Source organism: Bos mutus, chromosome 8 (assembly GCF_027580195.1).
Source record: "Bos mutus isolate GX-2022 chromosome 8, NWIPB_WYAK_1.1, whole genome shotgun sequence".
NCBI lineage: Eukaryota > Metazoa > Chordata > Mammalia > Artiodactyla > Bovidae > Bos > Bos mutus.
This window is the reverse complement of record NC_091624.1, coordinates 26,105,779-26,120,254: the sequence shown is the minus strand read 5'-3', so window position 1 is coordinate 26,120,254 and position 14,476 is coordinate 26,105,779. Positions and strand designations below refer to the sequence as shown.

General features: G+C 41.2%; 1 protein-coding gene across 6 annotated transcripts in view; it reads left to right on the top strand.

Annotated features, from left to right (window-relative positions):
* Positions 1-14,476, top strand: part of AUH (AU RNA binding methylglutaconyl-CoA hydratase) — a 185,071-nt gene that overhangs the window by 142,695 nt on the left and 27,900 nt on the right. The gene's annotated exons all lie outside the window — the stretch shown is intronic.

The following is a 14,476-nucleotide window of genomic DNA, read 5'->3' as shown; positions in this document are numbered from 1 at the left end:
CTAGCCTACTAATTATGGCATGTGTGTACAAGTGTATAGCTAATGTGATATACACTTAATGTGAAGCAGTGAAAACAATAGCTAGTATTGTGTAAGTGTGAAGCAGTAAGAATGTAAGGCTTAGTAGGCAACTCTTAAAATTCTGTGTCTTAACCCGTAGTCATGACAGTGTGTTGGGCTGTGTGTCCACTACCTCTGCAGCCATTCCCAGGTCCCACAGGTGTCCTTTGTATTACAGCTTTTCACTAGGGTGTCCTTTGTCAAAACTCCAACATTGTTAAGAATTTACGCTTCTAGTTTTTCTTTCTTCTATTACTATAGAAGTATATCACTATACTTCACATTTTTAGAGAAGAGGTATATATTTTATTTTAAGGCATTCTCAGTAGATCCCTTAGAGACAAAAATAATAAACAATATCAACTTAAACCTTTAAAAATAAAGCTTGGTATAAAAGTAGTTCATGGGGGAAATAATGGTTTTTCAACTATTGGTTGTTCGTATTGGGGCTTCCCTGGGAGCTCAGTTGGTAAAGAATCTGCCCGCAATGCAGGAGACCCCGGTTCAATTCCTGGGTTGGGAAGATCCACTGGAAAAGGGATAGGCTACCCACTCCAGTCTCTGCTTTTTAATATGCTGTCTAGGTTGGTCATAACTTTCCTTCCAAGGAGTCAGATCAGATAAGTCACTCTGTCGTGTCTGACTCTTTGCGACCCCATGAATCGCAGCACTCCAGGCCTCCCTGTCCATCACCAATTCCTGGAGTTCACTGAGACTCACGTCCATCGAGTCAGTGATGCGATCCAGCCATCTCATCCTCTGTCGTCCCCTCCTCCTTCTGCCCTCAATCCATCCCAGCATCAGAGTCTTTTTCAATGAGTCAACTCTTCACATGAGGTGGCCAAAGTACTGGAGTTGCAGCTTTAGCATCATTCCTTCTAAAGAAATCCCAGGGCTGATCTCCTTCAGAATGGACTGGCTGGATCTCCTTGCAGTCCAAGGGACTCTCAAGAGTCTTCTCCAACACCACAGTTCAAAAGCATCAATTCTTTGGCGCTCAGCCTTCTTCACAGTCCAGCTCTCACATCCATACATGACCACAGGAAAAACCATAGCCTTGACTAGACGAACCTTTGTTGGCAAAGTAATATCTCTGCTATCTAGGTTGGTCATAACTTTGCTTCCAAGGAGTAAGAGTCTCTTAATTTCATGGCTGCAGTCACCATTTGTAGTGATTTTGGAGCCCAGAAAAATAAAGTCAGCCACTGTTTCCACTGTTTCCCCATCTATTTCCCATGAAGTGATGGGACCGGATGCCCTGATCTTCATTTTCTGAATGTTGAGCTTTAAGCCAACTTTTTCACTCTCCTCTTTCACTTTCATCAAGAGGCTTTTGAGTTCCTCTTCACTTTCTGCCATAAGGGTGGTGTCATCTGCATATCTGAGGTTATTGATATTTCTCCCAGCAATCTTGATTCCAGTTTGTGTTTCTTCCAGCCCAGCGTTTCTCATGATGTACTCTGCATATAAGTTAAATAAGCAGGGTGACAGTATACAGTCTTGACGAACTCCTTTTCCTATTTGGAACCAGTCTGTTGTTCCATGTCCAGTTCTAACTGTTGCTTCCTGACTTGCATGCAGATTTCTCAAGAGGCAGATCAGGTGGTCTGGTATTCCCATCTCTTTTAGAATTTTCCACAGTTTATTGTGATCTACACAGTCAAAGGCTTTGGCATAGTCAATAAAGCAGAAATAGATGTTTTTCTGGAACTCTCTTGCTTTTTCAATGATCCAGCGGATGTTGGCAGTTTGATCTCTGGTTCCTCTGCCTTTTCTAAAACCAGCTTGAACATCAGGAAGTTCACGGTTCACATATTGCTGAAGCCTGGCTTGGAGAATTTTGAGCATTACTTTACCAGCGTGTGAGATGAGTGCAATTGTGTGGTAGTTTGAGCATTCTTTGGCATTGCCTTTCTTTGGGATTGGAATGAAAACGGACCTTTTCGAGTCCTGTGGCCACTGCTGAGTTTTCCAAATTTGCTGGCATATTGAGTGCAGCACTTTCACAGTATCATCTTCCATGATTTGGAATAGCTCAACTGGAATTCCATCACCTCCACTAGCTTTGTTCCTAGTGATGCTGTCTAAGGCCCACTTGACTCCACATTCCAGGAAGTCGGGCTCTAGGTGAGTGATCACACCATCGTGATTATCTGGGTTGTGAAGATCTTTTTTGTACAGAATATGGTCCACTGGAGAAGGGAATGGCAAACCACTTCAGTATTCTTGCCTTGAGAACCCCATGAACAGTATGAAAAGGCAAAATTATAGGATACTGAAAGAGGAACTCCCCAGGTCAGTAGGTGCCCAATATGCTACTGGAGATCAGTGGAGAAATAACTCCAGAAAGAATGAAGGGATGGAGCCAAAGCAAAAAGAATACCCAGCTGTGGATGTGACTGGTGATAGAAGCAAGGTCCGATGCTGTAAAGAGCAATATTGCATAGGAACCTGGAATGTCAGGTCCATGAATCAAGGCAAATTGGAAGTGGTCAAACAAGAGATGGCAAGAGTGAATGTCGGCATTCTAGGAATCAGCAACCTGAAATGAACTGGAATGGGTGAATTTAACTCAGATGACCATTATATCTACTACTGCAGGCATGAAACCCTCAGAAGACATGGTGTGGCCATCATGGTCAACAAAAGAGTCTGAAATGCAGTACTTGGATGCAGTCTCAAAAACGACAGAATGATCTCTGCTCGTTTCCAAGGCAAACCATTCAACATCACAGTAATCCAAGTCTATGCCCCAACCAGTAACGCTGAAGAAGCTGAAGTTGAACGGTTCTGTGAAGACCTACAAGACCTTTTAGAACTAACACTAAAAAAGATGTCCTTTTCATTATAGGGGACTGGAATGCAAAAGTAGGAAGTCAAAAAACACCTGGAGTAACAGGTAAATTTGGCCTTGGAATACGGAATGAAGCCGGGCAAAGACTAATAGAGTTTTGCCAAGAAAATGCACTGGTCATAACAAACACCCTCTTCCAACAACACAAGAGAAGACTCTACACATGGACATCACCAGATGTTCAACACTGGAATCAGATTGATTATATTCTTTGCAGCCAAAGATGGAGAAGGTCTATACAGTCAGCAAAAACAAGACCAGGAGCTAACTGTGGCTCAGACCATGAACTCCTTATTGCCAAATTCAGACTTAAATTGAAGAAAGTAGGGAAAACCACTAATCCATTCTGGTATGACCTAAATCAAATCCCTTATGATTATACCGTGGAAGTGAGAAATAGATTTAAGGGCCTAGATCTGATAGAGTGCCTGATGAACTATGGAATGAGGTTTGTGACATTGTACAGGAGACAGGGATCAAGACCATCCCCATGGAAAAGAAATGCAAAAAAGCAAAATGGCTGTCTGGGGAGGCCTTACAAATAGCTGTGAAAAGAAGAGAAGCGAAAAGCAAAGGAGAAAAGGAAAGATACAAATATCTGAATGCAGAGTTCCAAAGAATAGCAAGAAGAGATAAGAAAGCCTTCTTCAGCGATCAGTGCAAAGAAATAGAGGAAAACAACAGAATGGGAAAGACTAGGGATCTCTTCAAGAAAATCAGAGATACCAAAGGAACATTTCATGCAAAGATGGGCTCAATAAGGACAGAAATTGTATGGACCTAACAGAAGCAGAAGATACTAAGAAGAGATGGCAAGAATACACAGAAGAACTGTACAAAAAAAAAAAAAAAGATCTTCCAAGGAGTAAGCGTCTTTTAATATCATGGCTGCAATCACCATCTGCAGTGATTTTGGAGCCCAGAAAAATAAGGTCTGACATTGTTTCCACTGTTTCCCCATCTGTTCCCATGAAGTGATGGGACCGGATGCCATGATCGGAATGTTGAGCTTTAGGCCAACTTTTGCACTTTCCTCTTTCACTTTCATCAGGAGGCTTTTTAGTTCCTCTTCACTTCCTGCCATAAGGGTGGTGTCATCTGCATATCTGAAGTTACTGATATTTCTCCCAGCAGTCTTGATTCCAGCTTGTGCTTCTTCCAGCCCAGCATTTCTCATGATGTACTCTGCATATAAGTTAAATAAGCAGGGTAACAATATACAGTCTTGACGTACTCCTTTTCCTATTTGGAACCAGTCTGTTGTTCCATGTCCAGTTCTAACTGTTGATTCCTGACCTGCATATAGGTTTCTCAAGAGGCAGGTCAGGTGGTCTGGTATTCCCATCTCTTTCAGAATTTTCCACAGTTTATTGTGATCCACACAGTCAAAGACTTTGGCATAGTTATGGATGTGAGTGGTGGACTGTGAAGAAAGCTGAGTGCTAAAGAATTGATGCTTTTGAACTGTGGTGTTGGAGAAGACTCTTGAGAGTCCCTTGGACTGCAAGGAGATCCAACCAGTCCATCCTAAAGGAGATGAGTCCTGGGTGTTCATTGGAAGGACTGATACTGAAGCTGAAACTCCAATACTTTGGCCACCTCATGCCAAGAGTTGACTCACTGGAAAAGACTCTGATGCTGGGAGGGGTTGGGGGCAGGAGGAGAAGGGGATGACAGAGGATAAGATGGCTGGGTGGCATCACCGACTCGATGGATATGAGTTTGGGTAAACTCTGAGAGTTGGTGATGGACAGGGATGCCTGGTGTGCTGCGATTCATGGGGTTGCAAAGAGTCGGACATGACTGAGCAACTGAGCTGAACTGAACTGAACCCACTCCAGTATTCTTGGGCTTCCCTGGTGGCTCAGCTGGTAAAGAACCCTCCTGCAATGTGGGAGACCTGGGTTCAGTCTCTGAGTTGGGAAGATCCCCTGGAGAAGGGAAAGGCTACCCACTCCAGTATTCAGGCCTGAAGAATTCCATGGACTGTATATTCCGAGGGGTCGCAAAGAGTCGGACACGACTGAGCAACTTTCATGCAAACAATCAGTGTCAATCCATACTTCTTGACATATATAAAAGTGAACTCAAAATGGATCATAGGCCAAAATATGAAAACTGAAAATATAAAACTTAAGCAGCAAAGTTAGGAAAACAAGCTTTGTACTCTTAGGCTAGAAATTTAAGATTTCTTAAGTAAGATACCAAAGGCATAATCCACCTGAGAAAAAAAAGGAAATACTAGACTTGATCAAAATGAAGAGTATCAGTTGTCAAAAGACACTGTTGATAGTTTAAGTCCCATACTGGGAGAAAATACGTGTAGATCTTATGTCTCATAAAGGACCTGTATCTCAAATATGTAAAGAACTCTGAAAACTCAAGAGTGAGAAAACAAAACACTCTAAGTAAAACAGTCAAGTTATTTGAGAAAGCTCTTCACCACAGATATGTGAATGACAAATAAACACATAAAAGGGTGTTCAAAGTCATAAGGAAAGTGCAAATTAAACCACAATGGGACACCGTTAATGCCTAGTAGAACAGCTAAAATTAAAAAAATCTGACTATACCAAGTGTTGACAAGGTTGTAGAATATCTGGGACTTTGATACACCACACATAGGAATGTAAAATGGTACAACTGATTTAGAAAACGGGCATTTTCTTAAAAAACGAAGTTTGCACACACATACACACACATATATATATAAAGCAGTTATTATTAAAAACAGATGTCTTCCTGTCCACCCCCATTGTGTGCTACTGTAATCCATTCAGACTGTGTGTTATGATAAACATTTGGCTTGTTTTTGTTCTTTTGTAATTACCTATAATGTCACAGTGAAAAACCGCATGTGTATGTCATACATGCCATTTCACATTTTTACTAGACTGTCTTTGAGTAAAATCCTGGAAATGAGGTAGTAGCTGGGGCTAGGGGAAGCTACTCATAGGTGGCAAACTTTCCTGTCACGGGGGTGTAACAGTTTGCAGGCCAGCAGCCTCCCTAACAGAATTGTCGATCTTTGGGATATTTTCCAAGCAAGCAGATGAGGAAGGGTATTTTGAAGCTATACAACTTGCATTTCTCTTTATAAGCAGAGTTCGTAGTTTTCACGTGTTTTAAGGGCCTGTGAGGAGGAAGAACACTTTTCCTCTACCCTCTAGGTTCTCTGGTTGAGGTGCTAGGAATTAACAAAAGACAGATTAGTCAGAGAGAAACAGTTTGTTAACGTGCGCAGCACACATACATGTAGGAGAAACTCAGCTGTGAGTAACTCAGGGAGGCAGCTTGCATTTGAGAACGTGTACTGTCTTAGGCTAAAAAAAGGAAAAGGGGCTGGGGGTTCCTGGTGGGGAGTAGGGTGGGTTATGGAACATGACTAGGAAATACATGGTAAACAGAGGATGTTTAGTAAGATTTATAACATTTTTTTAAGTAATTAATTTTTGGCTGTACTGGGTTTTCACTGATGCACCTGGACTTTCTTTAGTTGCCGTGATGGGGGCTACTCTGTAGTTGCGGTATGCAAGCTTCTCGTTGCAGTGGCTTCTCTCGTGCAGCACAGGCTCTGGAGCTCCTGGGCTTTAGTAGTTGCGTAGCATGGGCTACAGAGCACACGCTCAGTAGTTGTGGTGCCTGGGCTTAGTTGCCCCCTGGCACCTGCCCAGACCACAGATGAAACCCACGTCCCCTGCATTGGCAGGCGGATTCTTAACCACTAGGCCCCAAGGAAGTCCCATAATGCAGGAAGTCTGTGCGTTCTCCACCTGTAGAAAAGAAAAGAAAGAAAGTGAAGTTGCTCAGCCGTATCTGACTCTTTGCGACCCCATGGACTGTAGCCTACTAGGCTCCTCTGTCCATGGAATTTTCCAGGCAAAGAGTACTGGAGTGGGTTGCCACCTTATAAGAGTTGTTAAAAGTTGTCTTCCTTTTCCTGGTACTGGAGTGGGAGACATCTTTACAAATGGAAATTTCCTTTATAAATATATGTTTCCTTTTAAAAGAAAAACTTTACTTTTAGGTCTTTTCTTATGTCTGCTGTTCCTCAGTTACCTTCAGCTCAAAGTAATCCTTATTTTAAAGAGATATTTTATTGGAGCATATTCTAGCCTCCTTCAGGTCAATTGAATTTTTAATTGTCTAACTCTTGCCTTTTTCTCTTATTAAATTATCAGTCTCAATTTTTAGTATTGTTACATATTAAGAATTAATTCTTTAGCTGTGGTATTTTTCCAACTGTAAAATTTTTTCCTATTTTATATATCTTTTAATTTTCCTTAGAATTTTTCTCTTTTTTTATGTAGTTCTTTTCTTAATGCCTTAATGTTTTTTATTACCTATAGATTTTAAGATATAGCCCCCAAATTATTAATAATTCACTCTAGTGTTTTTTTTTTAAAGCCCTTAGAGAAGCCCTGCATTTTTTACTTTTAGATCTCAATCTGTTTGGAATTTAATCTGACACATATTGAGAGAAATAAATACAACTTTCTGTTTTTTCTCATGTTTTTGCCTTCGTTTTTGAAGAGTAAGTTCATGGGGTGTAGGCTTCTAGGTTGGCATTTGTTTTCCTTCAGCCCTGTGAAGATATCCCACTCTCTTTTGGCTTTTGTCATACCAAAGAACTTGGCTCTAGTCTAGCTTTTGTTCCTTTGAACATAATCTGTCTCTCTCTTTTTTTTTTTTTGCCTAGTTGTTTTAACAGTTTTTTTTTTCTTGTCTGGCTTCCTGGAACTCCATTTTATTCATTTAGGTAGATTTTTCTTTTATTTGTCTTGCTCCTAATTCACTGGCACTCTTAATATATGAATTCATATCCTTCAGTGTTTTGGAAATACCCAGCCATATCTCTTGAAATATTGTCTCTGCCTGTTCCTTCTTTCCTTTCTTCTTATACTCTGATCAAATTTATGTTAGACCTAATCACTGTTTTTTCCTTCCCTTTGTGTTGTATTTTGGATAATTCTTCAGATCCATTTTCCAGTTTATTTATACTTTGGTTTTGCTGTGTTCAGTCAGTCTGCTGCCAAATGTATGTCAAGTTTTTCATTTTGGTTACTAAGTTTTCCCTTTCTAGAAATGCTGTTTGGTTCATTTTTAAATCTGCGATGTCACTTTTTCTAGTTTTCTGTTCCCTGAGAATATATTCAATTTTGTCATTTGTTTACATATGGTAAATGTAGTTGCTTTAAAATATGTATCTGGTCATTCCGTTTCTGAAGTGTGCATGGGTCTTTTTACTCCCTTGGTCTCTGTTGACTCTTGTTCTTATCTTTGTGTGTGTGTGTGTGTCTGAATATTTTTGGCTGCTTGCTGGCCATTCCCCATGAAAAATTACTCATAGACTCTCTAGTGGGGGTTGACTGTGTGTCTCTCACCCCCCCCACCCCAGAGATTTGCATCTGTTCTGCAATTTGTCCCAGAGCAGTGACAGTTGGATCCCTTAGATCACATTCAGGGGCCACAAGTATCCAGGTTCTGTGATACAGAACTCCACGGTGGCAGGGAGCTTCTCTCTCTTTTCCCCCTCCCTCTCTCGTTCTATTCAGCATGAAAGCAGCCTTTTATGCTTATGAGGATGGAGATCTGGTTTACCTTCCCCTTAAGAGACCCCTCTGAAGTCCCACCTGTGTAGTGGGTGGGTCTCCTCTGGCCTCCTTGTTCATGCTCTGAGCCCTGACTTCTCTTCTGTACCCCTGTGGCCCTAGAACCTTGGAACAAGAGCCTGAACTACAGGGGTGCCTGTGTTCTACTCACTTCTGTGATTTTGATTCCCGTTGTTCATCTCTGAAATGGCCTGGAAGGTCATTGCTGTTCTTTTGGATGTCTAGTGCTATCTATCTTTTTTTTTTTAACTTGAAACCTAACTTTCTGCATGTTTGTTTACAGAGGGAACAATAGTCTGATCCAAATAGCCTAGTTCTTAGAGCTGTAGTCAACCTGTTATATATTTTTAAATTTTTTAAATTAAATTTATAAATTTTAGAAGCATGTTACCATGCTTTCTTATGCATGTCAGTTGTTCAGAAGTTTTATATGGTTTTTTTAACTATCTTGTTTATTATGCTTACCTGTCATTTAGTATGTATATATCTTTATGTTTTTAATGTTGAAATGTAGATACTTTGGAGATTATTTTTGTTTGATATCTGATCTTTGTTACTTTGTATGCAAAAAACACAGTTAAGATTTACTCTGTGACCTAGCATATAGCTTGTTTTCGTACATGTTGCTTGTATGTTGGAAAGTAATAAACAGGGTGCAGAGTTCTTTAGGTGAAACTTGTTACTTGTATTTTATCCAATCATGTATATTGGGGAGCTGGGGAGACTTTTTCTATAAAGGACCAGACAGTAAAGTCATCAGGCCTTGAGGCCTTTCGGTCTCTGTCCTGGCTGCTCATGGTGGCTGGGTCCCAGTAAGACTCAGTGTTCAGAGCAGACAGCAGTGCAGATCAGGCCTCTGTCTGTGTCTAACCAGTGTTTTGTCTTCTTCATCTATTGTGTTCTGATAGGACGGATCAAAACTTCCCTTGCTTACTGTGGATTTACTCTATTCTCAGTCCATGTTTCAGAGAAATTAAATACAGTTGTGCCTCTCTTTATGTCTAGTGATTGTTCCCCCAAGAGATTTTGTCTGTGTGCCAGCTGTCTTTTGCCACAATAATGCCGTGTAACAATCGGAAAGTAAGTGGCTCGAAACAATAACCATTTATTTAGGTCCTGTGCCCATGTGTGAGTGATTTAGGCTAGGTGCCTTGGGCAGGTCTGCTCCTGCAGGGGCCTCCCACATGCCTGGTAGCTGGCCCACTTGGTCCAAGAGAGACCCCCTGGGTTAACTAGGGTGACTAAGTCTTTCCCCTCCATCCTTCATCTTCTGTCCTCCACAGGCTGACTGGTTCCAGCATGTTCTGAGTGTAGGCGGAGACCTGCAGGTGCTGGTGAATGAAGCCCTTGCTTTCTGCACCACTGGCCAGTGTAGGTCACGGGACTGCCCCTGGCTGGGGTGGGTGGCCAACGGGGTAGGTGGGGAAGGTGTGGCACTTGAATTCAGAACCTCAAGACAGCAGCCAAAGTTATTTTACTTTACTTCTTTTTCTTGGACACCCCTTATCAAACATTTCTTTTACATCATTCTTGGTTTCTTGTCTGTTTGTTTTACCATTCTTGGTTTTAATCCAAAATTAATTGTTGTACTTCTTTGTTTTGAAGGAGAGCCTTTCAGAAAAACTTAATTTTTTAAAAAAAGCAGCTTTTTTTTTAGCCATCATTTTCCTTTCCCTGAAACAGGTGCTTTTTTTAAACCTGAGGTATCTCATATGTCTTGTTATCATGACAATAGTGTATTAAAAATAAAAAAACAAAACACATGAATTTAGTTTTTAGTAAGTTAGCTTACTTAAAGGAAAATCTATGATTACTATCATAATCATTCTTGAAAAAATCATTACTAGCAAGAATCATCCTTGAAATAATGGTTTGTGCCATTGTTTTAAGTGTTTGTCAGGTTTCTTGTAACTGAAAGACTGTGTTTTCGTGAATGTTTTATCTGTGGAAACAAAGGGAGTGTGCTTACGGTCAAAGAAGACACGGTAGGCAGGAGGGGGTCGATAATACAGAGAGAATAATAGTATAGTGACCCCCTGTCTCTGATCTGAAGGAAATAGAGGGATTCTTTTAGACTGGAGAAGGAATACTTCTTCCTTCTAAGACCAGTGATGTCAGTGGATGAGAAAAGGGACAGGAGATGGAGCAGTTGGGGGGTGAGGTATTGCATGCATGCGTGTGTGTGTGACCAAGAGGGAGAGGAGATCCTTTGGAGTACCACTCCATACATCCTCATGATTTCTTGCAGACTGTTGTACTGTCAAGCAGCAGAATCCCAAGAAGGTAAAAGGGTGGCTTAGCCCATGGTTGAGAGTTGCCAGTTTGGTGCAATGAAAGATTAAGGGAATGGCAAGATTAAGGAGAAGAAGTAAAATTAAGGATCCTGACAAGAATGTGTCTGAAGGCTTCTGGCAGTGGGAAGGGTAGGCTGCAGAGAAGGGAAGAGCAGTGTGAGGAGGCTGAAGAATTGGGGAGGGCAGAGGAGGATTTAGGAGACTGAGATCCTGGTTTAAGTGAGCACTTGAGTGTCTTTATGTAAAAAGTCTGAGGAAGGTGGTTGGTGGCATGGTTCAGCTACTTATGGATGACTTTAAGGTTCCCACACTTTTTCCAGCTTTCTGTTTTGACATTCTGATCATATGGCTTTTGATCCATAGCCTCGTTGTCTTGTATTCTGTTAGGAACAGTGTTTTTCTTTGTTAAATAGTGTCCATCCTATGTTTATTTACTTAGCTTCTAACTTCTTGTGCATATACTACCGTTTTTGCAAGTATTTTGCCTTTAGCTCTATGTCTTTAGTCTTACTTTTATGGTGCTACTTCCAATTCATTTGTTAGTTCTGTATTAATGTTAATTTTGTTCCCCAGTATTTTTCTAAACTCTGCAACCTCACTTTTCATTTCCAGTCTCTTAATTTATCATCACTGTTTTTGTCTTATGCATTGACTTCATGTCTTCTCTAAATCATCTAAACTTGCCTTCAGTTCTTGCACTAAGCTTTCTTAAAGACTGTGTTATTAGCCTGTTGTGTGCTTTTGCTGTCTTCTGAAGGTGCCTTGTTTGCTCTGCTTTAAGCAGTGAGGATGCTGGTGTATTTTTCTGTTGTTAGAATGTCATGTCTTTCTCATCACCACCTTTTTTTTGTTTTGTTTTTAGTTTTCTAAATTTTATTTAGAAAGAATTTTGAATTTACCCAAAAATATACAGATAAAAATACAAATACATCCACATACCTTTTCTTTATCACGTTTTTGTTTTTTTTTATCGTCTCTATCAGGATTGTTGTTCTGTTACACAGTGAGTGAACTGCGGGTTCAGGGCTAAGTTTTGCTTGTTTTTCCTGTCTTCTCAGAGAATGAGAGGAGAGGATGCGGGGAGGCAGGCGTCACCCACCAGGGCTGGAGGAAGTCTGTTAAGAGTCTTTTCCCAGGCTCTCTCCACCTAGCCAGGGCCGTTTCCCATGAGACACACCCTCTGTCCCCTAGGGACGGGGGCCTTGGAATCTTGGGACAGCAGGTCCCTGGTGTGCATGGACTCTGCTCTTGTCCCCACCCCCTCCCACCAGACCCTGTGTGTATTCTGTTTCCAGGTTGAGATAGAAAGGATGGGAAGACCACGCATGGGCACATGTGTATGATTAGGGGACATGGCTGGGGGTCCAGGGTGACTCCTGAGATCACATGGAGTGAGAGGGCTCTAGGTGGAGCAACTGCCAGGTTTGCATACTGACTCCTGCCTTACTAGCCTGACTTTGGGCCTCTGGTATCCGTTCTATATAGAGGATAATGATAGTCCTACTTCATAAGGAGGCTGGAAGGTTTAAATGAGGTAATACTTGTAAGTCCCTTAACACCAGAGTTTGCTACTCTCAGCAGATACAGATACATGCTCAGTTGTCCAGTCGTGTCTGACTCTTTCTGACCCCATGAACTGTAGCCCGCCAGGCTCTTCTGTTCATGGAATTTTCCAGGCAAGAATACTGGAGTGGGTTGTTATTTCCTACTTCAGGAGATATCTTCCCAATCAGGGATCGAATCCATATCTCTTAAACCTCCTGCACTGGTATACAAGTACAGGTCTATCCCTCTTTTTGAAAGTTCCATTTATGTCACTTCAGTTTTATGAAAGACCTACATTAGTACCTGTTTTTACTAACCAAAAGGAATCTGAAGAGAGTTTTCACTTTTATGAAAAAGAGACAAAAAATAGGAATAGTGTTCAGGGTTTGTTTTGCAGTAGCCGTTACAGAGGCAGTGCCTTCCTGTGCGGCGGCAGTGGCACCGCCAAGCTGCCTCTCCAGCAGTCACACTCAGCACCTCAACATCGAGCTGCTAGAGCTTTGAACTGTGTCTGTGAGTTTCTATCTGTGCTTGATCTCGATTGATTTTATGTGTCTGTTAGCAAGATGTGTCCTAAGGTAGCTGCTGCTTTGCTCTATGAAGCCATTTCGGCTGCAGAAGGTCTCGAAGGAACACCCTGCTTCCAGATAGTCGGTAAGCCTGCGCTGGATACCTCATAGTTTGCTCACTTGTGTGCTTTTCCCTGCTCGGTTATGCTGATCTCTACGGTCTTCTTTTCTTTATTTTTACTTTCGCCTTTCTTTTTATTAAATCCTTATTGTTGAAGGTAGTGGTGAGATGAACATGATAATTTCTGCCTTCCTTCTCCAATTTTTTATCAGATAAAAACCAGAATGGCAACCTCTCCATTTTGTAGGACAACCTAATGAAAAAAGAGGGCCCTGTCTCTCAGGGTTTTAACATTTTTTCTTGGGGGTGCCTTCACAGCGCTTTTTTTCCAAACAGGAAAGGGTTTGTGTAGTATTGACACAAGGTATTGTCCATTTACCATCTTTACTCCACATGGCTTCTGTGTTACCTGTTCAAAATCCCACTGTGCTGTGGCCATACTTGAAATCTGTTGTGTGCATTACCTGGCCTCTGCTTTTCCATGATTGTGCCACTTCTCTCTCGTTGCTCTTTCCTTCCCCACTTCTCATTCCCTCCCTCATTGAGTTTTCAACTAATTTTTGTTGCTTTTTAAAGAGAGTAGAGGAGTTAGCTCTACGCTAGCCAAATATCTTCCCTAGGAAAATCTGCAGTGTACATAATTCATCCTCAGTGCATATTATGGTTCCAATGTGTATAGAGGTTTTTCATTTAAAATACTGACAGTATGGCTTAATTTTAATACTTGTATCTCAAACTTAGTTTTTCACAGGAGCGCCATCGTCAGTCCATTGTTAAATAAGACATATTATCTGGTGGTCGTGACAGAACTTTCATTGTTCTTGCTGAGATGGCAGCAGTTAATCCCTATTTTGTGTGAAAGTTCCTTCAAATGTTCTCCTGGAACAGGGAGAGGGCAGGGGTTGCCTCTGGAACCTCTCGTTGTGTGTGTGTGTGTAATCAGGACGTGCCAGAAGGAGTAAAGGGCAGTGACCAACCTGTCTTATCCTGGTCATTTGCTCATATACTCAACTGTGCATGTTGGTTGTAAAATGTAGGTAAGAGGGAAGGAGAGTCAGCCTTTAGAAAAGTAAAATTCATACATATTTTACATCCAGTAGCGCCTTAATGTAGTTTGAAATATGAAACTTAATATATAAAAAACATGTTTATTAAAACTGTAGCTGAGGTTTCTGTTCATTTATGAAAACGCTGAGTGACTACGAGCAAAAGGAGTAACCAAGAAGTCTACAGGTGGCCACTGTATGTTGGGGGTGGTTTATCTCCCCATTTCAGAGAGAGATTTTAGTTGTTTTATAGCCTATGACTGTTCTATTTTGTTTAGGGTGTAGACAAGATTAGTTTTGTACAGGCGTTCTTTCTGTTTTCCTTGTGACATGATTTTAGAGTTATGAAAAACTGACTAGATGTTGGATGTATTTTATAAAAGTAATTTGTTTCCAGTAAGTTAGAGTTGCTTCATCTTGCTTGGATATGCTCTG